This window comes from Bufo bufo, chromosome 2, assembly GCF_905171765.1.
Source record: "Bufo bufo chromosome 2, aBufBuf1.1, whole genome shotgun sequence".
Classification (NCBI taxonomy): Eukaryota; Metazoa; Chordata; class Amphibia; order Anura; family Bufonidae; genus Bufo; species Bufo bufo.
In genome coordinates, this window is record NC_053390.1 from 86,656,248 (window position 1) to 86,682,977 (window position 26,730).

General features: G+C 45.6%; 1 protein-coding gene across 8 annotated transcripts in view; it reads right to left on the minus strand.

The window, feature by feature from the left end:
- The window catches only part of NIM1K (NIM1 serine/threonine protein kinase), a 78,198-nt gene that overhangs the window by 42,877 nt on the left and 8,591 nt on the right, over positions 1–26,730 (minus strand). For 2 of the 8 annotated variants that reach the window (XM_040421287.1, XM_040421284.1), the window contains exon 1: positions 5,414–5,739. The exons of 3 other annotated variants lie outside the window; for them this stretch is intronic. The gene's annotated coding sequence lies outside the window, so the exon portion shown is untranslated. Of the gene's footprint in view, positions 1–1,688; positions 1,740–5,413; positions 5,740–12,215; positions 12,331–23,776; positions 24,054–26,730 lie in introns of those variants that run through there. 3 more of the 8 variants (XM_040421283.1, XM_040421282.1, XM_040421285.1) reach the window with 3 other exon arrangements.

Sequence of the window (26,730 nt, forward strand, 5' to 3'; positions counted from 1 at the left end):
TATGCAGGGACCTGGTCCTGTCAATCAAAAAGGAGAGGGTGGGAATGGCAGAGAAAGGAGGACGAGCAAGGTTGAACAGAGTAGCTTGGGCCTGCCCTCGGTGCACTTAACTGCTTATTTGCATATGGATTAAAAGTAAAAAAAATGAAGCAGTAGATCGCTAAAGTGAAAGGTATCATTGCCTTCATCTGAGCTCACCCTACAAGGCCATATAAAGCTATACCTGGATTTTTAGTGTTATATGCAGTGGCCGGGTTTGGGGTGGCCCCAACACTACGTTGGGTCTTACTGACACTGTTGAGGTGCAATTACATCTTCCTGCTTTGCGGAGGGGATGGTAAGGCGTGGTGCACCCCAATGGGAAATAAGTCCAGAGAAGTCACGGTCCTCAGTAAACCAGTGTACTTCTTTACTGGAGGAACTCAATTGCAAAACAGTATAGGATAGGCTCTGAACTGGCTTCTCCAGTCATCTCCCGGGCCAAAAAAGGTTTAATGCTAAGGAAATGCCTGAGCTAAGCTGTCCCTCTCTCTCTCTCAGAAGGTTGGTACCCTGGCTAAAGGCTGGTGGTACAGGGTCTGTGGGTCAGCATCCCCATCTCAGCATTTTCTTCTGGTCACTCATGCAGTTTGGCATGAGTCTCTCCTACTAAGCAATGGTCCCTATCTGCAAACAACTAAGGCCTCGTTCACATCACCGTTTCTCCTTTCCGTTCTCCGTTGAGGAGCAGGAGAACGGAAAGGACGGATTCTGCAGATAACGGAGACCTAACTGAGCGTAACGGAGCCTAAATGCATGCTCAGTTAGGTCTCAGTTATCTGCAGAATCCGTCCTTTCCGTTCTCCTGCTCCTCAACGGGGCCGGAGAACGGAAAGGAGAAACGGTGATGTGAACGAGGCCTAAGGGCTCTAACTGCTCTTATAATATACCGTTTCTGGCTGAACTAGAACCTTCTAGTGGGAGGGGTGGAGTGGAGAATCACAGCCTAAACAGAAACAATGTTACAATTTTGGTCTATCATGGACTTGCAAAGAGCTTTAATGCAGGTCTATGGAAACGAATAAGCAGTTTTTCCAGACATAAACAACAGAGCTAAATCAGACAGTCATAAGGTGAATGTGTCTTTTTTTTCCTTCCAAAACTTTGCATAGGTAGAAACTCATAAAGTCTTGGTATTAGCTGGCTGTGCATTAACCCTTTCAACAGTGCAGTGCAGCTATAGTGTGATAACAGTGCAAATGAACAGGATTCATTACAATAAACATATAAATGCAGTTCAACAACATGAAACGGTATAAGTGCACACAGCAGAATAAATCACAGTGCACGTTAACCCTTCAAAGTGCAATAAAGTAGGGAGTTGATGACTTTGCAAAGTAGTAATAGTGGCGAATGACCACAAATGTCGATATTCCAAAGTACCCCTGCTCCAAGACACTGCATGTACACCAAATAAATGTGTAACTACATCATCAGAATCACCACATTGAGAGGACGCGCACTCCGTACACTACTGTCTATCATCCTTATATATAAGGATAGTTGAACATCAGATAAGTGATACAAGATTGATTAAGGGTTAATTTAATTTATCAAGAATAATTCACTGAAGACTTCAAAAGACAATTAGACTTCAAAGGAGGGAAATATAAAGGCTGATTATGATTACAGATGCACATCCACAACACCTTTGTGATTATTCCCTATTGTCACCTCGCTGCTCAGACCCGCGCCCTCTCGCTTTGAACTTCTGAGCTCTCGGCTCATCCACAGGAAACAAGCATCAGATAAATGAGTTCTCCCCACATCATACGATGGTTCTTAGGAAATATACATATATGGCTAAAACACCATTTGGGAATGTGACTGTGTGCTTGGTAAATGCAGATGTAGCAGATTTGAATTTGCTGTTTAACTCATTGAGATATCACTATGCTTTATAAACTCAGCTCTGCTGTATCCAGCATGCACACATGGGGGTGTCCACAGGGGTCTATAGAGAGTATGTATCAATCAATACACAGTAGATGACATATGCACAAAACAAAACTCGCCCTCCCACCATCCCCTCTGCAGCTGCGGCCCCCTCAATACCAGTAGAGCTGGATTTCACCAGAATACACGATAAACTTATGGCGCATTCAGTACTTTCTATTTTAGCCATATTATTATATAGACATAGCAGAGCTGATCTTGCTATATTATCAACATATTCTCATTTACTCTCATCAAACCCAGAATGCACAAACAACGCATCTCCGAAGAGTTTAATGACCAATTCCTTTCTGCTCCATCTGTATTTCCCGATGCCTCTTTAAAGAACCAACAATGATATGATTTATTGCAATAAAATCAACATCACAGAAAGACGGGTAAGGCCGGTTTCACATCTGCGTTTAACAGATCCGGCATGCTGTTCCAGCCGGGAAAAGCCTGCCGGATCCGTCACTACTGGGTGTTGCCGGAATTCCATCAAGCCTATTAACTATCATGGGGACCAGCGGAGATCAGGCTGCAACCTGGCAAATATGCTGAAAATCAGGCCGTGTCCGGCATCTCTGGCAGGGAGCATCCTGCTGTCGGAGATGTCAAACGCAGATGTGAAATAGGCCTAACTAGATGCAGCATATGAACAGGACCCGCAAGGATCTGAAAGGTCTTCACTTCTGCAATGAAGATGGGGACCTTGATTTCAAGGAGTATTGGAGCACAAATGTGCAACTTATGTAGCTGCTACGGGGAACAAGAGTACTGATGGTACCTTATGGACACGTCTACGTGGGACTGAAACAATGCTGATTTTCCACCATTTGATTTATGTGTAGCACATTCCCAATGTTTCACAGCACCAGCAATGTAGAGGAGAGGTTTAGAAAAAATTCTGCAGCATAAACTGACCTGCAGTGGTGGCATTAAGGCTGGGTTCACACCTGAGCGTTTTACAGCGCGTTCCTACGCGCTGTAAAACGCTCAACAGGCAAAAACCAATGATCCCCTATGGGCATGGTTCTCACCTGAGCGTTTTACAGCACGTACGAACGTGCCGTAAAACGCCCTACGCCCCAAGAAGTACAGGAGCTTCTTTGGGACGTATTGTCGCGCAATCCCGCCCATAGACTTCCGGGAACGCGCGACAATGGGCGTTTGCTTGTTTCGCTCCCGCGTATGTAAACGCCCGATAAAATCGCGCATACGGAGTACGCTCATGTGTGAACCCAGCGTATGGCTATATACACATGGTGCACATTACGTGTGGATTATCATGCGGCAAATCCACAGCAAAATACAGTGCCGGCTAAGGAGATGAGGTTCTCAAAAGTTCACGTTACGCGGGGTGTCAATTTTCTGCACTGAAATTGACCCGCCATGCGGATTTTGAAACCCACAACATGTCAAATGTTTTGGGTGGATTTTCATTGCAGATTTTAGCCTTTGCAATGCAAAGGACAAGAACGACAGCAAGTAACACTTGTGGATCTTGGTGCAGAAACGAAGCGAAATCTACACAACAATTTGCATGCAAAATGTACATAACTACACCCTAAATCTCCCTAAATCTGCAACACGTCAATATATCCTGCAAATTTTCCCTACAGATTTAAGCCTTTGCAAATCTGTGGCAAATCGGCACGTGCATCATCCAGATTTTGCTGCAAATGAGCTGTTAAATTGTAGCACCAGTGCTGCAAGACTATGCTAGAACTACACAGCTCTGTTCATCCTTATCTAAATTCTGTACCCCTCAGATCTGAAATTGCAGAAAGGGTTAAAAAGAACAGGATATCATATCTATGGTCAATTTGGAGAGACTGCAAAGTGTACTTCGAGAGAGACAGGGAGTACTACTACCATCATTGTTGCTGCATATTGAAAGGAGACTATACGGTGATATACTTTGGAACTGTGCTTTTTGCTGCTGTGTGAACTACTACTCTCATCATTGATATAGTAGACTATGGCGGCGATTTATTAAAACTGGTGTGCAGGAAAACTGGCTTAGTTACCACTGCAACCAATCAGACTCCACCTTTCATTTCCCAAAGCTCTGAAAATGAAAGGTAAAATCTTATTGGTTGTTTATTGCAACCAACCAGTCTAATTATTGAATCCATCGTATATCCACTGGCCCTGCATCCGTCCTCCTGCCTTGCACCCTGCCATTTAGTGGTGTAACTAGAAATGACTGGGCCCCACAGCTAATTTTTGAAGGCCCTCCAGCACCTTTTTTGCAACCCCCTCCTCCCGTGCAACCCCAACTTCTGTGGCTAGTCTAAATCGCTCTTTTAGATGAAGCCCGGCAGCCGCTCCATTGGTTTCCTACACATATATACTGTATATAATGGTATTATATAATACTGTTGAGGAGGCCATGATAATAAAATCTGTTAATCCTTCTCCTGGGTGGGTCCTTTCTGAGTTCGGGCCCCAAAGCAGCCGCTTCCCCTATAGCTACACCCCTGCTGCCAATCATCTACCATCAAGTTCAGCCCAAGTACCCCAGACAGGAGCCCCAGAAATTCAGGCAGTGCCATGAGGGAAGAAAGAGTGCTCCCTCCATTCACTGTGCATGGTCTGGGGAGCACCAAAGTGAGGACTGCCACCGTGAACTACTACCACCATCATAGCCACTACAACTCTTCCCATCATCGCCTTCCCTCTGGGTCGCTGCACATTGTGTGGCGGACAGAGCTGGTAACTGCAGCGCTGCTCCTTCACTTCAACGAACCATGGGACCAACATAGCGGGGCACATTTACTGAGATGGGCTTTTTATGCCGATCTTAATTTCCCCCTTGTGCCGCTGTTAGATTTGTCTAATTTAGGCACATCTTTGGCAGTCCTTGTGCCTGGCGTAAAAACTAGTTTTTTTTGCTAACATTTTTGCCTGTTTTCTGGCGTAAATGTCAGTAAATTTGCTGGGGCCCCTGACACGTCCCCATCCCCATCACGCCCCCAACTGGCAGACAAGGCTTAAGACTGGCCTTGCAACTAAATATTGTCACACGGCTGGTTAAAAAAAATTGGACTTGCAACTATTTTACGCCTAAAATAGTAGCGAGTCCGTTAGTAACTGTGCGCCAGTGTTCTCGAACAGGGGCCCTATGTTGCTTGTACCATTTTGGATCAGTTAAGGTGGAGGCTGAGCGGGGGCTCCCTGCATGCGGCTTTCATAACGGAGCTCCTTACAGACAAATCTAATGTCCTTATTGTGCTTTTGTTCCTTTTTATAATGTAGGTAAACCCCTATTCCTTTGTACAGCCCCCTGGAATTAAAGGTGCTTTAAATTAAATAATAGTAATATATCAGTCTACGGAGCTGAATTCTACACATTGAGTCTTAGCCCTGTTTGATTGTAGCCACTAACACTATTAAAGCCTAGTTTTATATGTACTACCCCTTTAAGTCAACTTACCTTATATATGATTGACAACCTCAGCGAACAGTGGCTCCATACTACAAGTTCCCCAGTAGATTTCGACTCTTAGTGATCCTAGAGCTTCTCCAGAACTTGCCGTCTTCTGTCGGGGTCTTGAGGCGTGCTCCCTATTTATTCAAAAGGCCATAAGAAATCAGAGCTGTGCAGATAATCTGCCTCCTCCAGCCTGGAATACTACAAGCGTTGTGATCCGGCTGGTGAACAAGACGCGCGCTTGGCTGTGTTTGTGCAGTTTCCTCCGATTTACGTACTCTCACTAAGCCAGCCTGTCTGGCTCTGAATCTTCCTGTGCCGTTCCTGCAGGTTACACAATGCACTGCTGTGCTAGATAATTGACACACTCTTCTCACGGAGCAGAACCTCAGGAATAGCACATAATGGGGAGTGGCTGACATTCGGAGGGTCACACAAGAGTCAGACGAGGACAAAGGGTTAAAGATAGAAAGTAGCACAAAACTTTCAAGCTGGTACAAAGCATCTTTATATACAGAGCAAGCTAAGGCGTAGTTCACGGCCAAATCTTCCATCCTGTTGGGTCTGAGTAATGAGTAACCGTACACATGATATATATCAGAGCAGCAAACAGCTTGGCAGGAATGCTCCTGCTGTAGCAGAGCGGTGTTTGCGACTTGGCACAAGACATCATCATATCGTGATGCGATATCTGTACGTTTAAACAGTTAACGTTTACAAATTGAACTCTGCTACATTTACATTCAGCTACAGTTGCAAGAAAAAGTATGTGAACCCTTTGGAATGATATGGATTTCTGCACAAATTGGTCATAAAATGTGATCTGATCTTCATCTAAGTCACAACAATAGACAATCACAGTCTGCTTAAACTAATAACACACAAAGAATTAAATGTTACCATGTTTTTATTGAACACACCATGTAAACATTCACAGTGCAGGTGGAAAAAGTATGTGAACCTTTGCTATCATCGAAGGAAAAATGAATTCCCTAGTTTATCAAGACATTTTGCAGGAGAACTTAAGGCCATCAGTCCACCAGCTGAAGCTCAACAGAAGACGGGTGTTGCAACAGGACAACGACCCAAAGCATAGAAGTAAATCAACAACAGAATGGCTTAAACAGAAGAAAATACGCCTTCTGGAGTGGCCCAGTCAGAGTCCTGACCTCAACCTGATTGAGATGCTGTGGCATGACCTCAGGAAAGCGATTCACACCAGACATCCCAAGAATATTGCTGAACTGAAACAGTTCTGTAAAGAGGAATGGTCAAGAATTACTCCTGACCTTTGTGCACGTCTGATCTGCAACTACAGGAAACGTTTGGTTGAAGTTCTTGCTGCCAAAGAAGGTTCAACCAGTTATTAAATCCAAGGGTTCACATACTTTTTCCACCTGCACTGTGAATGTCTACATGGTGTGTTCAATAAAAACATGGCAACATTTAATTCTTTGTGTGTTAATAGTTTAAGCAGACTGTGATTGTCTATTGTTGTGACTTAGATGAAGATCAGATCACATTTTCTGACCTATTTGTGCAGAAATCCTTATCATTCCAAAGGGTTCACATACTTTTTCTTGCAACTGTATTTGCTGCACGTATGTAAAAGGGTGCACATGCATAATATAAAACAAAACAAGCACAGTAAGCATGAAATAACTGGTCGACTTCTGGTATACGGAGAGAGGTCCCAGCCCATGAGGGCTTACAATCCGTAACAGAAGAGGTCGGAGACAGTAGGTGAGGGTAGAATATGCTTATATGGCGGGGTAGTTGTAGGCTTTCTTGAAGAGATGAGATTTCAGGTTGCGTTTGAAGTTTTCCAAGATGGGAAGAGTCTTGTGAGGATCGGAGATTGCATGTGGGGAGGGATCAGGAGATTAGGTCAGAGATGTATGGATGGAGGTTGTGGGCGGCCTTTTATGTTGTCAGTATTTTGAAATGAATTTACTGGGCAATCTGAGTTGCCAACCGTCCAGTTCCTGGTCAGTCCATAAAAATAGGGCACTTTTTTTTAACAAAAATAAACATGTCGTGACTTTTTTTTGAGGCCGGGGGTACTTGAGCAGATCATTGTGATCATGAGTATCTTCATTTTATGGTTTTATCATTCATTGTGATTTTTTTTATATATTGTCCAGAAAAAAAAGAAAAATTCAGTTTGGCAACCCTGTGGGAAGTCAGTGAGGGTATTGGCAGATAGCAAAGGTGGGGAGAAATGAGGGGAGAGGTGGATTAACTGGGCAGCAGAATTAAGAATGAATTGTAGGTATGCAATGGTGTTAAGATGCGAGGCCACAGAGGAGGATGTTGTAGTAGTCTAGGTAGGAGATGATGAGGGCACACATTAGCATTATCTGCCCACCACCATCCCGGTGTATGGGGCAGGCATGGGCACTGCATCTCTCACCTATCTCAAAGGCCTCTGCCTTCTTGTAGCGGGGACGCCGCCATACTCCAGTGTCCTACGTTGGGGATCACAGCCAGCCCCATACTGAAAGGCCTCTTCCTGTTTTTCTTTCTTGGCTGGTCACCATTGGGAATTTAAGGTACCTTCCCCTGAGCTTTAAGTTCCTAGCTTGGTAGTTTCCATTTAGAGTGCGCTTCTCTGTTAGTCTGCGCATGTACTGAACTTTGTCCATTAGTCATCTCTGACTCTCCACTGCCTGCCCTGACCTCAGATTGTTTTATGGATACACACAAACTCTGCCTGCCCTGTCCTGGTAAGGGGTAGGAAAAATGGAGCAATGCACAAAAGTGTACAGGTTTTACCTGTAAATGTTAATACATGTACAGTGTGTGAATCCAAACTGTATGTCTCAGCAGCAAAAGAGGACTGAATATACATCTATCGTATATCTCTACATACTTATTTTTGTAGTCTATATTTCAATCTATATCTATTATCATCTTTGTCCATAGACAGTAGGTGTGAAACGCAGTGAACCTGGACCCACTGTGTCACTGAACAGATTTGACTCAGGGCTACTCCTTGTACAGGGATCTGGTCTCGGCTGCAGGAGAACCAGCAGGTCTCTACCTATTGAAGTAATCTTTGTTCAGTGTCAGCTGACCCAAGTGAGTCGAAAGCAGTGGCGTCGCCAGGGGGGGCCAGAGGGGGCCACTGCCCCGACTACATCACGCTGTGCCCCCCCCATGTGCCCCCCCAACTGAGCGGCTGCAGCCGGGCACAACAGGGAGATGAGCGCTTCCATTGCGCTCATCTCCATAGTCATCTGCCTGTGCTGCGGCGGGGGAGGGAGAGGCGTGTCCCTTCCCCTGATAGGCTACTGGCCTAGTGCCTGCAGCCTATCAGAGGCCGACGCAGGCGGCGCGATGACATCATCGCGCCGCCTGAGCCATACAGCGCGGGACACAGGCCGGGAGAGGCCGGAAGAGGCCTGCATCGCATCGCTGACATGGAGGTAAGTATAAGTGTTTTTTGTTTACAATAGTTTTAGGGGAGCTTATTACTGGCACATGATTGGGGGGGCTTATTACTGGCACATGATGGGGGGCTTATTACTGGCACATGATAGGGGGGCTTATTACTGGCACATGATGGGGGCCTATTACAGGCACATTAGGGGGGCTCTTGTTACTGGCACATTGGGGGGGATTATTACTGGCACATGATGGGGGGGCTTATTACTGGCACATGATGGGGGCTTATTACTGGCACATGATGGGGGGTTTATTACTGGCACATTATGGGAGGGCTTATTACTGGCACATGATGGGGGCTCTTGTTACTGGCACATGATGGGGGGCTCTTGTTACTGGAACATTGGGGGGGCTCTTGTTACTGGAACATTGGGGGGGCTCTTGTTACTGGAATGTGATGGGGTGCTGGGCTCTTATTGGGGGCACTTATTACTGGCACGTTATTGGGGGCACTTATTACTGGCACGTTATTGGGGGCACTTATTACTGGTACGTTATTGGGGGCACTTATTACTGGCACGTTATTGGGGGCCACTATAGGGGCATCTATTGAGGCCACAAAGAAGGGGTATTTTATATGGGGGGCTCTGTACAGTAGCATTTTATACTGGGACACATTATGCTGGGTACTATGGGGAAGGGGGGAGAGGAGTACTATGGAGTCATCTACGGGGTGCACTAATAAGGGGAATTTAAGGGCAATATACAGTATACCTCTACACTGTGCCACACAATATACAGTATACCTCTACACTGTGCCACACAATATACAGTATACCTCTACACTGTGCCACACAATATACATTATACCTCTACACTGTGTAGTCTGTTCTATAAGCACCCTTGTTCTGTGGCGGCGGACAGAAAATAATCTGGAAGTGCCCCTCCCGAGACCAGGCTCTGGATCCACCACTGGTCTGGACCGCTCACAGGAGTGTACATTTCTTCTAAACTGTAATCCGTATCCTCTTACCTGCAGAAATCAGCACTCGCTCGGTAACAACTAACAGGCAGTGCCTGTAGGCTGTAGCCTGGCTCTTTTACCGAAGCTAGCTGAGTGGTGTAAGGTTTAAGGTACTAGTAGAGATGAGCGGCCGCTGAATCCTGATTTAAAGTTAGTTACTGCAGGATATGGATTACAGTTTAGAAATGTCAAATGTACACTCCTGTGAGAGGCGGGGAGGGGGATCTGTGGGTGACACTGTTATAGGGAGGGGGATCTGTGTATGACACTGTTATAGGGAGGGGGATCTGTGGATGACACTGTGGGGATCTGTGGATGACACTGTTATAGGGAGGGGGATCTGTGGATGACACTGTTATAGGGAGGGAGATCTGTGGATGACACGGTTATAGGGAGGGAGATCTGTGGATGACACTGTTATAGGGAGGGGGATCTGTGGATGACACTGTTATAGGGAGGGGATCTGTGGATGACACTGTTATAGGAAGGGGGATCTGTGGATGACACTGTTATAGGGAGGGGGATCTGTGGATGACACTGTTATAGGGAGGGGGATCTGTGGATGACACTGTTATAGGGAGGGGGATCTGTGGATGACACTGTTATGGAGGGGGAAATGGGGATGACACTGCTATGGGGTGGATCTGTGGATGACACATATAGCATAAGATGCTATATACGGTATGTGTCATCCACAGATCCCCCCCATAGAAGTGTCATCCACAGATCCCCTCCCTATAAAAGTGTCATCCACAGATCCCCCCCATAGCAGTGTCATCCACAGATCCCCCTCCCTATAAAAGTGTCATCCACAGGCAACTAGGACATGTTGAAATCTGAGTGATTGTTTTTTTTTTTTAAACCACAGACAGCAGGACTTTTCTTCCCTGTTGCGGTTTTAGGTATTGGGTAAAGTATCGCAGCATACTTGTGAAAATGTATCGTTGTTATAGCTGCCCCCCCTACTTTTGTCCTGGCCCCCAGTGTGCCCCCCCAAAATTTGAAAGCTAGAGACGCCACTGGCCAGGAGAGGCCTAAAGTATGGAGCACGCAGAACTACACACACTCCGGTGACTGAGTCTGCTGGGAAGGAGTAGATGGATGCCAGCGGTCAGTGCGGGAGAGGTGAGTATTCTGGTGGTAATGCCCGTGGGCATGGACTGCCAAAATTACAATATGCCTTATAAGAGTGAGTGAACTAAGCTCAATTTAAAAACCCTTCAGCAATCCATCAAATTAATTGCTGTCACAAAACAATTCTTCGGTTATATATATATTCTGATTTATACTAGCCAGCAGCATCTCTCGGCAGATAATAAGCTTCTTCTGGTACAGGATATACTGTACTAGGTAATCCATCCAGGATTTCCTCACGGCTTGGCCTGGCTTAGTAATGCTCAAGTTCACACAAACACAGCTGCTTGTCAAAGACATAGGCCAAGAAGGCAGCAAAAATGACCACAGGCAGAAGAAAGACATAATGACCTGCAAGACGCAACTCAGAGACTCACTAATGCAACAAGAACTCTAACCAATGAGCAGATGCTGAGAGGAACCTAAAAATATTTCCAGATCATAGTCAAAACACCTGAGAGAGGACTCGGTGAAGCTAGGTCCTGTATCATTTCATGGATTGTGAGAACACTGGACCAAGAGCTGAGAATCTTTTCACCTGAGGGTTCTACTCTGCCTTTTCTTGCTTGTCTCATATCTTCTATATTTGTCACCTTCACAAATTGACAAATGCCATAATGCAGAATGAAATGTTCCTCAGCCTAGTAATTCCAAAGTTGGCCGTATACATTAGATCTATGTCAGCCAAACCAGCTGAATTCAGCGGGTTCTGCTGACCATCTAATGTGTATGGGGCCTCCCGACTCTCCCTTGAAAGCAGAATTTAAAGTAGATAAGGATCAGGCAAGTTGGATTTCAACATCTACTTTTGTTCCTGGGGAGGTAAGCCTTTGCCTATGTACTACACATGCCTGCTTGGCCAAGCATGCATATGCTTGGGCGGACTGGGATCAATAGCTGCCACTCGAATGAACTTTTGGCCCACTGCAATGACGTGACATACATGTTGGACAAACAGCTATCTGACCCTGCCCCCACCATACAGATGATCAGGATGGATCTGGTAAAAAAAACACGGCTGATGAACTGATGAAGACTGATGAATCCAATAAAAGGGAATAAAAATGGTCATGACACATACATACTGCTGTAATTTAATTAAACATCTATTAAACAGTTCACAGTTTACAAGACAGTCCTGATTTGTAGCCGGTCAGGGTTTGGCCTTTTAGGAAAGGGACCAACTAACAACGGGTATATGTTGCATGCGAATTTTCCAGTAAAATGAATAATCAGGACTCTCAGAGGACATCACTTCACCTGGAGTAAGGTCTCTTGTGACTTGGTGTTGGTTGTTTGGATTCTCTTGTGACTTGTTAGTCTTTTCAGTTTATGTAGTTAAATCCCACAATAAGGTTTCCAATTAACAATGGCCCTGTGAATACAAATTTAAATTACCTACCAAACATCCCATTACACAATACTCATCCTGATTTATAATTTTCTTGCTATTAAAGGGGTTGTTCACCTTCCTACACATTTTGTACAGACCCCACGGCATAGCCTGGACCCACAGTGCTAATCATACTTACTGTACCTAATCCCTGCCGCTGGTTCTGGCTCCATTGCTAGCCCGTCGGCTCTGCAGGTCCCATTGTATTGACATCTGGTTTGACACCGGGTCATGTGACCACTGCAGCTAAATTATTGACCCATATGGCACGTGACCAAGTGACTACTTTTGCTTACACGCCTGAGCATGGTGGATCTCAGGAGCACCTCTGATTCCTCAATATTAGGTGGACAGAACATCTCCAATAGTAACAGCTAATCATTACAAAAAATTTCCTAGTCGTCATTCACACCCAATGACCACCACACTCATTAGATATCTGGGGGGGAAGTGCTACGAGCCTAGAGGAGGAGAGAGGAGAGGACAGGAATCATAGTAGCAAGAATGGTGGTTGTAGTGGTTACTCTCTCTCTAACGCTCTCCTGGGCCATGCAGTGATGGGAAGTGCACACCTTTCTTCTTTTCGAGGTACATCCTGGTCTTTGGGGTTCTTCAGCCTGATGTTAGTTTGGGATGCCCTTGATGGTGATGAATGGTGAGGTGCAAGGTAGTTGCAGATATTGGTGCACTTCAGCAGTGCAGGAAAAAATGAGGTCTAGTAAACAGCAAACAGTTCTTTCAGAAGAGCCAAATTTGAGTACATTAGTCACAGTTCTCAGCATGCATGGACTGGCAGGTACACTTTTTCAGCAGTTTTTACAGGTCACCCGGCTACAGTAAGGCACGGTTGTCTCTTTGGAGCAGTTCTCACATTGCTCTTCTTTGGCTGACATAAGCACTTCTCTATGCAATGGAAGTCTTTCTCTTGCTCTTTTGTCTCCAGTTTTATTCCATTTATTGTGTATGCAGTCTTATAATTACTGTGGCACAGGTGCTAAGAACTAACACTTTACTGTCAGTCCTGTCCACAAGATAATGAATAAAGAGATTATAGAAAAGTAGCCCTGGCAGAAGTCACGTTGATCAATGCTCCCCGTGGTACTCCACTGCTCATGGAAACAAATATTGTTTATACCGCTGAATAAAAACAATTGACCTGACAAACACAGTACTAAATGGGTAACATGTAAGAACATGACTTCTCTCGAGGTCTCCAAGGTGTCAAGTCCCAATATTAAATATCAAGTTAAATACGGGTGCCAGCTACTGCGGTATCATACAATTTTATATCTGAACACACCAAGACCTGACGTGAGCAGCCAGATCCTGCAGTCTTGTATATGAGCACATGCATATTTCTGTGGCCTTACATGTTTTAGTTGTAGTAACAAAGTATATAAAAAAAATATATATATATATATACTGTACGAACTCGGCAAAATTGTAAAAAAATTCACAGGCCACAAACTAGACCAAAAACGGCGATGTTAATGCAAATTGTGCATTAAAGGGGTATTTCTGTCTGTGGGGTGGTGTCCCTGGATGGATCACAATCTAGCCTGACATATGTGCCTGATTTGGAATGCATTTAGATAAAAAAAATATTATTGGAAGCTTTTGAAAAAAAGGAAATTTAAAGAGTAAAACATCATGTGACTTTATGACTATTACAGAACATGCCATGTAACATGATTGTGGTCATTTCCCTGTGCGACGCCCCCTTCTGTTCAGAATGTTCTGCTATCTGATAAATCTCCCCCTTCCTGTTTTAAGTTAGCCACACACACTGAATAGCGGTCGGCTGGATATGTCTTCCTACTTCCCCCTCGATTCCCCTATACACATACACGTTCGATTAAGCAGAACACATATATGTATTCAATAGAGGGAGAGGAGAAAGCTGCTGGCAGACACCTCCAACAGCCGCTTATCTATTGGGACAGCAAAAGGATCTGGCAAAAATATTAATTGGCACAATCGTGTCGGCCCTTTAAAGAGTAATGAGGGGGGAGTCGCAGAGAGCGACGAGGAGAAAGCAAAGCTGTTAAATATTTTTTTCTCCAATGTATTCACTGAGGAAAATAAACTGTCAGATGACATGCAGAATGCAAAAATAAATTCCCCATTAAAAGTGTCCTGTCTGACCCGGGAAGAAGTACAACAGCGACTTAAAAAGATTAAAATAGACAAATCGCCAGGACCGGATGGCATACACCCCCGTATCCTAAGGGAATTAAGTAATGTCATAGCCAGACCCTTATTTCTGATATTTGCAGACTCTGTACTGACAGGGAATGTCCCATAGGATTGGCGCATGGCAAATGTGGTGCCAATATTCAAAAAGGGTCCAAAAACAGAGCCTGGAAACTATAGGCCGGTAAGGCTACTTTCACACTAGCGTTCGGAGCGGATCCGTCTGATGTTTCATCAGACGGATCCGCTCCGATAATGCAGGCGTTCGCATCCGTTCAGAACGGATGCGTCTGCATTAAAACTTAGAAAATTTTCTAAGTGTGAAAGTTGTCTGAGCGGATCCGTTCAGACTTTACATTGAAAGTCAATGGGGAACGGATCCGCTTGAAGATTGAGCCATATTGTGTCATCTTCAAGCGGATCCGTCCCCATTGACTTACATTGTAAGTGTGGACGGATCCGCTCGCCTCCGCACGGCCAGGCGGACATCCGAACGCTGCAAGCAGCGTTCAGGTGTCCGCTCACTGAGCGGAGCGGAGGCTGAGCGCTGGCAGGCGGATGCATTCTCAGTGGATCCGCCTCCACTGAGAATGCATTGGGGCCAGACGGATGCGTTCGGGGCCGCTTGTGAGCCCCTTCAAACGGTGCGCACGAGCGGACACCCGAACGCTAGTGTGAAAGTAGCCTAAAAAGGGTCCAAAAACAGAGCCTGGAAACTATAGGCCGGTAAGTTTAACATCTGTTGTGGGTAAACTGTTTGAAGGTTTTCTGAGAGATGCTATCTAAGGCTACTTTCACACTTGCGTTCGGAGCGGATCCGTCTGATGTTTCATCAGACGGATCCGCTCCGATAATGCAGACGTTCGCATCCGTTCAGAACGGATGCGTCTGCATTAAAACTTAGAAAATTTTCTAAGTGTGAAAGTTGTCTGAGCGGATCCGTTCAGACTTTACATTGTAAGTCAATAGGGAACGGATCCGCTTGAAGATTGAGCCATATGGTGTCATCTTCAAGCGGATCCGCCCCCATTGACTTACATTGTAAGTCTGGACGGATCCGCTCGCCTCCGCACGGCCAGGCGGACACCCGAACGCTGCAAGCAGCGTTCAGGTGTCCGCTCACTGAGCGGAGCGGAGGCTGAACGCTGGCAGGCGGATGCATTCTCAGTGGATCCGCCTCCACTGAGAATGCATTGGGGCCAGACGGATGCGTTCGGGGCCGCTCGTGAGCCCCTTCAAACGGAGCGCACGAGCGGACACCCGAACGCTAGTGTGAAAGTAGCCTTAGAGCATCTCAACGGAAATAAGCCAATAACGCCATATCAGCATGGCTTCATGAGGGATCGGTCATGTCAAACTAATTTAATCAGTTTCTATGAGGAGGTAAGTTCTAGACTTGACAGCGGCGAATCAATGGATGTCGTGTATCTGGACTTCTCCAAAGCATTTGACACTGTACCACATAAAAGGTTAGTATATAAAATGAGAATGCTCGGACTGGGATAAAACATCTGTATGTGGGTAAGTAACTGGCTCAATGATAGAAAACAGAGGGTGGTTATTACCGGTACACACTCAGATTGGGTCACTGTCACTAGTGGAGTACCTCAGGGGTCAGTATTGGGCCCTATTCTCTTCAATATATTTATTAATGATCTTGTAGAAGGCTTTCATTGTAAAATATCAATTTTCGCAGATGACACTAAACTGTGTAAAGTAATTAACACTGAAGAGGACAGTATACTACTACAGAGGGATCTGGATAGATTGGAGGCTTGGGCAGATAAGTGGCAGATGAGGTTTAACACTGACAAATGTAAAGTTATGCACATGAGAAGGAATAATGCAAGTCACCCGTGCATACTAAATGGTAAAACATTACCATTTTATACGTGGTATGCGTTTTTTGTTTCGTTGTGTTTCCGTTTCTGTTCCATTTTTCCGTATGGCATATACAGTATACAGTAATTACATAGATAAAATTGGGCTGGGCATAACATTTTCAATAGATGTTCAGCAAAAAACGAAACGGAAACGTTTTTTTTGCGGACCCATTGACTTGAATGGAGCCACGGAACGTGATTTGCGGGCATGTTCTATGTTAGAACGGAACGGAAAAACGGAAATGCGGAAACGGAATGCATACGGAGTACATTCCGTTTTTTTTGCTGAACCATTGAAATGAATGGTTCCATATACGGAACGCAAAAAAACGGCCTAAGGCCTCCTGCACACGGCCGTTTTTTTCCCCCGTTTACTGGCCGTTTTTTGCGTTCCGTATATGGTCCGTATACGGAACCATTCATTTCAATGGTTCCGCAAAAAAATGGAATGTACTCCGTATGCATTCCGTTTCCGTATTTCCGTTCCGTTTTAACATAGAACATGTCCTATTATTGCCTGCAAGTCACGTTCCGTGGCTCCATTCAAGTCAATGGGTCCGCAAAAAAAACGGAACACATACGGAAATGCATCCGTATGTCTTCCGTTTCCGTTACGTTTTTTGCTGAACCATCTATTGAAAATGTTATGCCCAGCCCAATTTTATCTATGTAATTACTGTATACTGTATATGCCATACGGAAAAACGGAACAGAAACGGAAACAAAAAACGGAACAACGGATCCGTGAAAAACAGACTGCAAAACACTGAAAAAGCCATACGGTCTTTTGCAATAGGCCTAAGGCCTCTTTCACACGGGCGTTGCGGGAAAATGTGCGGGTGCGTTACGGGAACACCCGTGATTTTTCCGCGCGAGTGCAAAACATTGTAATGCGTTCGCGTGAGAAAAATCGCGCAATTTTCTTCTTAGAAGTTCGGGCTTGGGATCGGTGTTCTGTACATTGTATTATTTCCCCTTATAACATAGTTATAAGGGAAAATAATAGCATTCTGAATACAGAATGCATAGTAAAATAGCGCTGGAGGGGTTAAAAAATATAATATATATTTTAACTCACCTTAGTCCACTTGTTCGCGATGCCGGCATCTCCTTCTGTCTCCTTTGCTGAACAGGACCTGTGGTGAGCATTAATTACAGGTAAAGAACCTGTGGTGACGTCACTCCGGTCATCACATGATCCATCACCATGGTAAAAGATCATGTGATGACCGGAGTGACGTCACCACAGGTCCTTTACCTGTAATTAATGCTCACCACAGGTCCTGTTCAGCAAAGGAGACAGAAGGAGATGCCGGCATCGCGAACAAGTGGACTAAGGTGAGTTAAATTTTTATTTTTTATTTTTAACCCCTCCAGCGCTATTTTACTATGCATTCTGTATTCAGAATGCTATTATTTTCCCTTATAACCATGTTATAAGGGAAAATAATAATGATCGGGTCTCCATCCCGATCGTCTCCTAGCAACCGTGCGTGAAAATCGCACCGCATCCGCACTTGCTTGCGGATGCTTGCGATTTTCACGCAACCCCATTCACTTCTATGGGGCCTGCGTTGCGTGAAAAACGCAGAATATAGAGCATGCTGCGATTTTCACGCAACGCACAAGTGATGCGTGAAAAATCACCGCTCATGTGAACAGCCCCATAGAAATGAATGGGTCGGTATTCAGTGCGGGTGCAATGCGTTCACCTCCCGCATCGCATCCGCGCGGAATACTCGCCCGTGTGAAAGGGGCCTAACACTGACATGGAAAAGGATCTAGGAATTTTAATAAACAGCAAACTAAGCTGCAAAAACCAGTGTCAGGCAGCTGCTGCCAAGGCCAATAAGATAATGGGTTGCATCAAAAGGGGCATAGATTCCTGTGATATGAACATAGTCCTACCACTTTACAAATCGCTAGTCAGACCACACATGGAGTAATGTGTACAGTTCTGGGCTCCTGTAAACAAGGCAGACATAGCAGAGCTGGAGAGGGTTCAGAGGAGGGCAACTAAAGTAATAACTGGAATGGGGCAACTACAGTACCCTGAAAGATTATCAAAATTAGGGTTATTCACTGTAGAAAAAAGACGACTGAGGGGAGATCTAATTCCTATGTATAAATATATCAGGGGTCAGTACAGAGATCTATCCCATCATCTATTTATGCCCAGGACTGTGACTGTGACGAGGGGACATCCTCTGCGTCTGGAGGAAAGAAGGTTTGTACACAAACATAGAAGAGGATTCTTTACGGTAAGAGCAGTGAGACTATGGAACTCTCTGCCTGAGGAGGTGGTGATGGTGAGTACAATAAAGGAATTCAAGAGGGGCCTGGATGTATTTCTGGAGTGTAATAATATTACAGGCTATAGCTACTAGAGAGGGGTCGTTGATCCAGGGAGTTATTCTGATTGCCTGATTGGAGTCGGGAAGGGATTTTTTATTCCCCTAAAGTGGGGAAAATTGGCTTCTACCTCACAGTTTTTTTTTTTGCCTTCCTCTGGATCAACTTGCAGGATGACAGGCCGAACTGGATGGACAAATGTATTTTTTTCGGCCTTATGTACTATGTTACTATGTTACAATCGTTTTCATCCCCTAGATCATCTCTCAGGAGCTGAAAGTATACTATTGTGTACGGGAACCTTAGGTAACCACCGAGTATAATCTAGTCTCTAGCAAATTCACTACAATGGGACTGAACTGCAATACCAGACACAACCTACGGAGAAAAGTGGCGCTATTCCTGGTACTCACAGGAGCGCTGCTGCCTTCTCAAGACAGCTGATCAGATACTGATGACCTATCCAGAGGATAGTTCATAGTTTGAAAAAATCTAAGAAAATCCTTTTAAGAACATCACCAAAGATTCCAGCATAACCCCAACAAAAACGGCAAAAAAGAAAATAATTAATGTCGAATGCAGGAAACTTTTGAGCAGCTGATTCATAAGAAAGAATGGAATAATTGTTATCTAATAGGTCTCAGACTAATGAAAAACCCTGAATAGCCAGAGTAGAATCAATCCTAGGGGGTCTACCCTCCTGAAGGCCTGGGTGACCTACAAAAGGTTGACAAGGCGTGTGTTGACTGTAGATGATACATTGTGTAGTGCGTTCACTTGTCCTTATGGTTATCAGATCTCTGCTGGCGGCGTTCTGTTGTAGTTGGCACAGAAGCGGTGACTCTGGAAAGGACTGACTGGCACAACAAGTCCGTTTACAGCCAATATATATTTTTTGACTTTCAATGGGTCCGTGGAAAAATCGGAAAATGCACCGTTTTGCAGCCGCATCCGTGATCCGTGTTTCCTGTCCGTCAAAAAAATATGACCTGTCCTATTTTTTTGACGGACAACGGTTCACGGACCCATTCAAGTCAATGGGTCTGTGAAAGAACACGGATGCACACAAGATTGGCATCCGCGTCTGTGATCCGTGGCCGTAGGTTACTTTCATGCAGACGGATTCGAAGATCCGTCTGCATAAAAGCTTTTTCAGAGATGAGTTTTCACGAAGTGAAAACTCAAATCCGACAGTATATTCTAACACAGAGGCGTTCCCATAGTGATGGGGACGCTTCTAGTTAGAATATACTGAGAACTGTGTACATGACTTCCCCCTGCTGCCTGGCAGCACCCGATCTCTTACAGGGGGCTGTGATCCACACAATTAACCCCTTAGGTGCTGCACCTGAGGGGTTAATTGTGCATATCATAGCCCCCTATAAGAGATCAGGGGCTGCCAGGCAGGAGGGGGCAGACCCCCCTCCCTCCCCAGTTTGAATATCATTGATGGCCAGTGTGCGCCCCCCCCGGCCCCCCTTTATTGTAATATCATTGGTGGGCAGTGTGCGCCCCCCCGCCCCCACCTCTATTGTAATATCATTGGTGGCCAGTGTGCGGCCTCCGTTGGCCCCCTCCCCCCCTCTATTGCAATTTCATTGGTGGCCAGTGTGCAGCCTCCTCCTACTGGTAAGTGACAGGTCTGTGCGGCGCATTGCTTAATGATCTGTCACTTACCAGTAGGAGGAGCTCCCGGCCGGACACAGACATCGCAGCAGCCAGCAGGTAAGTATGATGCTTCTAATATTGTAATATTGCTAAGTAACCATGGCAACTAGGCCTGCAGTAGCGTCCTGGTTGCCATGGTTACCGATCGGAGGCCCAGAGCGATTAAACTGGGACTCCGATCGGAATCTCCGCTGCCACCAATGATCGGGCGCGGGGGGGAGGCCGCACACTGGCCACCAATGAAATTACAATAGAGGGGGGAAGGGGGGCCGATGGAGGCCGCACACTGGCCACCAATGATATTACAATAGAGGGGGGGCCGGGGGGGGCCGCACACTGGCCACCAATGATATTCAAACTGGGGAGGGAGGGGGGTCTGCCCCCTGCTGCCTGGCAGCCCCTGATCTCTTACAGGGGGCTATGATACGCACAAATAACCCCTTCAGGTGCGGCACCTGAAGGGTTAATTGTGCTGATCACAGCCCCCTGTAAAAGATCGGGGGGCAGTCATGTACACAGTTCGTAGTATATTCTAACTAGAAGCGTCCCCATCACTATGGGAACGCCTCTGTGTTAGAATATACTGTCGGATCTGAGTTTCACGATGTAACTCAAATCCGATGGTATATTCTAACATAGAGGCGTTCCCATGGTGATGGGGACGCTTCAAGTTAAAATATACCATCCGATTGGAGAAAACTCCGATCCTATGGTATATTAACTCCTGACTTTACATTGAAAGTCAACGGGGGACGGATCCGTTTGAAATTGCACCATATTGTGTCAACGTCAAACGGATCCGTCCCCATTGACTTGCATTGTAATTCAGGACGGATCCGTTTGGCTCCGCATCGCCAGGCGGACACCAAAACGACTTTTTTTTCATGTCCGAGGATCCCCCAAAAATCAAGGAAGACCCACGGACGAAAAAACGGTCACGGATCACGGACCAACGGAACCCCGTTCTGCTGATCGTGAAAAAATATGGTCGTATGGATGAGGCCTTAGGCTGAGTTCACACTTCAGTTATTTGATCAGTTTTTTCCATCAGTTAGGCCTCATGCACACGGGCGTGTTCCGCGGCCGAGAGCGGTCCGTGGTAACCCGGCCGGGATTCCTTCTGACAGCAGGAGCGCACAGCGTCAATGGTTGCTATGACGCCGTGCGCTTCATGCCGCCGCTTCTGTACAGTGATACACTCGTATAGATCATACCAGTGTATCACTGTACAGCAGCGGTGGCATGAAGCGCACGGCGTCATAGCAACCAATGACGCGGTGCGCTCCTGCTGTCAGAAGGAATCCCGGCCGGGTTACCATGGATTGCTCTCCGTCGCGGAACACGGCCGTGTGCATGAGGCCTTATTGTGAGCCAGAACCCGTGGTAAAGCCTACTCAGAGTTAGGGCCCTTGCACACGACCGTATGCCCTCCGAGATATACGATCCGTGAGCGGGCCATATGTCCCAGAGTGGCATTGATCGTGCGCACAGGAGCACACAGCATCATAGATTACAATGATGCTGTGCACGTCGGGCCGTCCGCGGGGCTATTGTCCCGCACTCATGATCTTATGAGTGCAGGACAATAACCCTCCGCAATACACTGGCGCCGTTCCGTGGGCATTCCGCATCTCAATGGGTCGCAAATCCGGAGATGCAGAATGGTGCGGAACGGAAGCACGGAACGGAACCCTCCAGAAGCACTACGGAGTGCTTCCCATGGGGTTTTGTGCCGTACTTCCATTCCGCAAATAGAGAGAACATGTCCTATCTTTTTGCGGAACGGGCAGATCGCGGACCTATTAAAGTGAATGGGTCCGCGATCCGCTGCGGCTGCCCCACGGTCGGTGTTCGTGCATTGCAAATTGCAGGCCGCGCCACGGGGCGCACACGTTCATGTGCAGGAGGCCTAACACAGCTGACCATGTCCAGTTTTCCACCCACTTTTGAAAACTGGCTAGAGTGGCATAAAAATAACAAACAGGGGGTTTTTTTGTTACCAAATTTGTGACTTTTTTGATGTCTTAAAAAATGGCCCAACCCAAATCATAACTTCCAGAAAGATGCTGGATTCTTGTTTGTAGAATGATTACATTTTATTTCCGATTTTTTTTTTAAAGAATTGTTAAACCTCGAGTGGGATGAGGATGGAGCACTTTGTACTACCCCATTGAATTAAGTAGGTCCCAATCCTATAAGCTGCTCACTCAGGGTCCCTCACTGCCAGGAGAGTAGCCCGGCTATACTTACAGGCTGCTCATTAATAGCCCTCCTTCTGCTATGGTCATTAGAGGCTAATTGTTATCATCGAAGCAAATGTATGACAATACAAAGACTCAAAATGTGCCATGATATCCAGTACTTCTGCTGAGAAAAAATGATTCATACTGGAGGAGACATCTACTCATGCACGCCTCTTTCCTGACAACAATTAAGGTTCCATTTACACGTCCGCAATTTCGTTCCGCATTTTGCGGAACGGAATTGAGGACCCATTCATTCCTATGGGGCAGCACGATGTGCTGCCCGGACACGGAATTGCGGGTCCGCACTTCCGTTCCGCAAAAAAATAGAACATGTCCTATTCTTGTCCGGAATTGCGGACATGAACAGGCATATTCGATTAGTGCCGGCAATGTGCGGTCCACAAAATGCGGAACACACATTGTTGCTTTCCGTGTTTTGCGGATCCGCGGCTCTGTGGATCCGCAAAACACGTTGCCGACATGTGAATGGAGCCTAACTGTAAAAAAATCGGAACAAATGAAAACCAGGGACATGCAGCCTGACAACACTATATCAAAGCTTATAATAGAAAAAAGAAATGCTACACCCCAGGTGCCACAGAGATCCTGGCAGGAACTACGTCATCTGCTTGCTGCCACACAGCCTGCATCTGCCACTAGGTGGAGCTTACAGCGTGCAGATTCAAGCAGCCACCACTCCTAGTGCATTTGCATGAGCTCCCCCTAGTGGAGGCTGCAGGAAGCCAGTTTTATCAAGGCAGAAAAACAGATTTATCATGAAACTGATTAGAATTTCGAAACCTGAAAGCAGATGATGGAAATTGACTTTAATAAAAGCACAGTATATTTGGCAAAGTCGAACTGAAGACGGGTAGACCCCTGCTCCCTTTTCTACTATGCCAATGTCCCCCAAGTAGCACTGGGCAATTACATAGTGATTGTAGTGAAGTATAAAAATAGTGTAGATGCCAATAGTGGTCAATTACAGCTTTAATATTTTTCAGTACAAATTAGAAAACCTATATTACTGAACTATGAGCGACAGAACCATTTATATAAAATGTCAATATACAAGACAATGCTTACCGATATTTCCTTAGTCCGTTCCGCGAAGGATGGAGGGGAGGGTTTACAGCTATATTCCCCTGAGAAACGCAGAAGGTAAATGTTCATGGGTGCACACGGGCTATGATGGTGTCCCAAGGGCCCAGGGACACAATGTAGTCATTGACTGGCTAGGGTTCCCGGCTGAAATGCCTAGCAAACTGCATATCAAATCTCATCTGCCTCCATAAAGACGTAACGCCACTTGACTCATTGGATAGCTTGTGCCAGTTGCATTTGTCTTTGTTGAGTTGACGAGCTAATTTCCGTAAAACGTAATTAAATGACACGGATTACAATGTCGTTCAGTAGCAGGATAAAAGCCACGGCTTCTACAATGACAAATCTGGAATACATCTCGTTAATCCACTCTATTTTCTGTAGGAACAGGGCTTTCCTTAGACCAGGCACATGTCTGTGTCCGTGCCGGTTATGTAACAAGCGGCTACAGCACAGGAAACATGAATCTATAGACTCAAATGTATTAAAGTGGAATTGAGCTTTTAAGAATATTTCACAGTTTGACTGGGGTTTAGAAAATCCACTATGAAATACCCTATTAGAAAATTCTTGTTTATAGAGAGGGATCCCCCATTCAGGACCCTCGTCTATTTCCCAGAATGGAGAGCTACAGAGAGCATCCCTTGCTCTAGAGCAGGCATGCTCAACCGGTGGCCCTCCAGCTGTTGTAAAACTACAACTCCCACAATGCCCTGCTGTAGGCTGAAAGCTATAGGCTGTTCAGGAATGCTGGGAGTTGTAGTTTTGCAACAGCTGGAGGGCCGCAGGTTGAGCATGCCTGACCTAGAGGACCCATATCATCCATGCAATACACAGACAGCTCATTAAAGGGGTATTCCCATATCTGACAATGGAGGCATATCGCTAGGATATGCCTCCATTGTCTGATAGGTGTGGGTTCCACCTCAGAGAGTGAAGCAGGGAAGGTGGCGCCTGGAGGACCCCGGGTTTTACAGGGTCCAGCCACCTCCAAGCGCTCTCCCCATAGAAGTGAAAGGGAGCGCACTGCGCTTGCGCGGCCACAGCTCCCATTCATTTTTATGGGGCCAACGGAAATAGCTGAGCCAGCACTTGACTATTTTCGGCGGCCACATAGATATGAATGAAGGGTGGCTGCGCATGCACAGTGCACCTTCCACAACTTTCATGGCTCCGTTCTCGATGTAGGCGCGAGTCCCACAGGTGGGATCCACACCTATCAGAAAATGGGGGCATATCATAGAGATATGCCCCATTATCTGAGCTGGGAATACCTCTTTAAATTAAAGGGGGTGGGACATTCATGGCATATCGAAAGGATATGCTATCAATGTCAGATGATTTAAAAAGATCAAAATAGACAAATCGCCAGGACCGGATGGCATACACCCCCGTATCTTGAGGGAATTAAGTAATGTCATAGCCAGACCCTTATTTCTGATATTTGCGGACTCTATACTTACAGGGAATGTCCCACAGGATTGGCGCATGGCAAATGTGGTGCCGATATTCAAAAAGGGTCCAAAAACAGAGCCTGGAAACTATAGGCCGGTAAGTTTAACATCTGTTGTGGGTAAACTGTTTGAAGGTTTTCTGAGAGATGCTATCTTAGAGCATCTTAACGGAAATAAGCAAATAACGCCATATCAGCATGGCTTCGTGAGGGATCGGTCATGTCAAACTAATTTAATCAGTTTCTATGAGGAGGTAAGTTCTAGACTTGACAGCGGCGAATCAATGGATGTCGTATATCTGTACTTCTCCAAAGCATTTGACACTGTACCACATAAAAGGTTAGTATATAAAATGAGAATGCTCGGACTGGGAGAAAACGTCTGTATGTGGGTAAGTAACTGGCTCAATGATAGAAAACAGAGGGTGGTTATTAACAGTACATACTCAGATTGGGTCACTGTCACTAGTGGAGTACCTCAGGGGTCAGTATTGGGCCCTATTCTCTTCAATATATTTATTAATGATCTTGTAGAAGGCTTGCATAGTAAAATATCAATTTTCGCAGATGACACTAAACTGTGTAAAGTAATTAACACTGAAGAGGACAGTATACTACTACAGAGGGATCTGGATAGATTGGAGGCTTGGGCAGATAAGTGGCAGATGAGGTTTAACACTGACAAATGTAAGGTTATGCACATGGGAAGGAATAATGCAAGTCACCCGTACATACTAAATGATAAAACACTCGGTAACACTGACATGGAAAAGGATCTAGGAATTTTAATAAACAGCAAACTAAGCTGCAAAAACCAGTGTCAGGGAGCTGCTGCCAAGGCCAATAAGATAATGGGTTGCATCAAAAGGGGCATAGATGCCCGTGATAAGAACATAGTCCTACCACTTTACAAATCACTGGTCAGACCACACATGGAGTACTGTGTACAGTTCTGGGCTCCTGTAAACAAGGCAGACATAGCAGAGCTGGAGAGGGTACAGAGGAGGGCAACTAAAGTAATAACTGGAATGGGGCAACTACAGTACCCTGAAAGATTATCAAAATTAGGGTTATTCACCTTAGAAAAAAGATGACTGAGGGGAGATCTAATTACTATGTATAAATATATCAGGGGTCAGTACAGAGATCTATCCCATCATCTATTTATCCCCAGGACTGTGACTGTGACGAGGGGACATCCTCTGCGTCTGGAGGAAAGAAGGTTTGTACACAAACATAGAAGAGGATTCTTTACGGTAAGAGCAGTGAGACTATGGAACTCTCTGCCTGAGGAGGTGGTGATGGTGAGTACAATAAAGGAATTCAAGAGGGGCCTGGATGTATTTCTGGAGTGTAATAATATTACAGGATATAGCTACTAGAGAGGGGTCGTTGATCCAGGGAGTTATTCTGATTGCATGATTGGAGTCGGGAAGGAATATTTTATTCCCCTAAAGTGAGGAAAATTGGCTTTTACCTCACA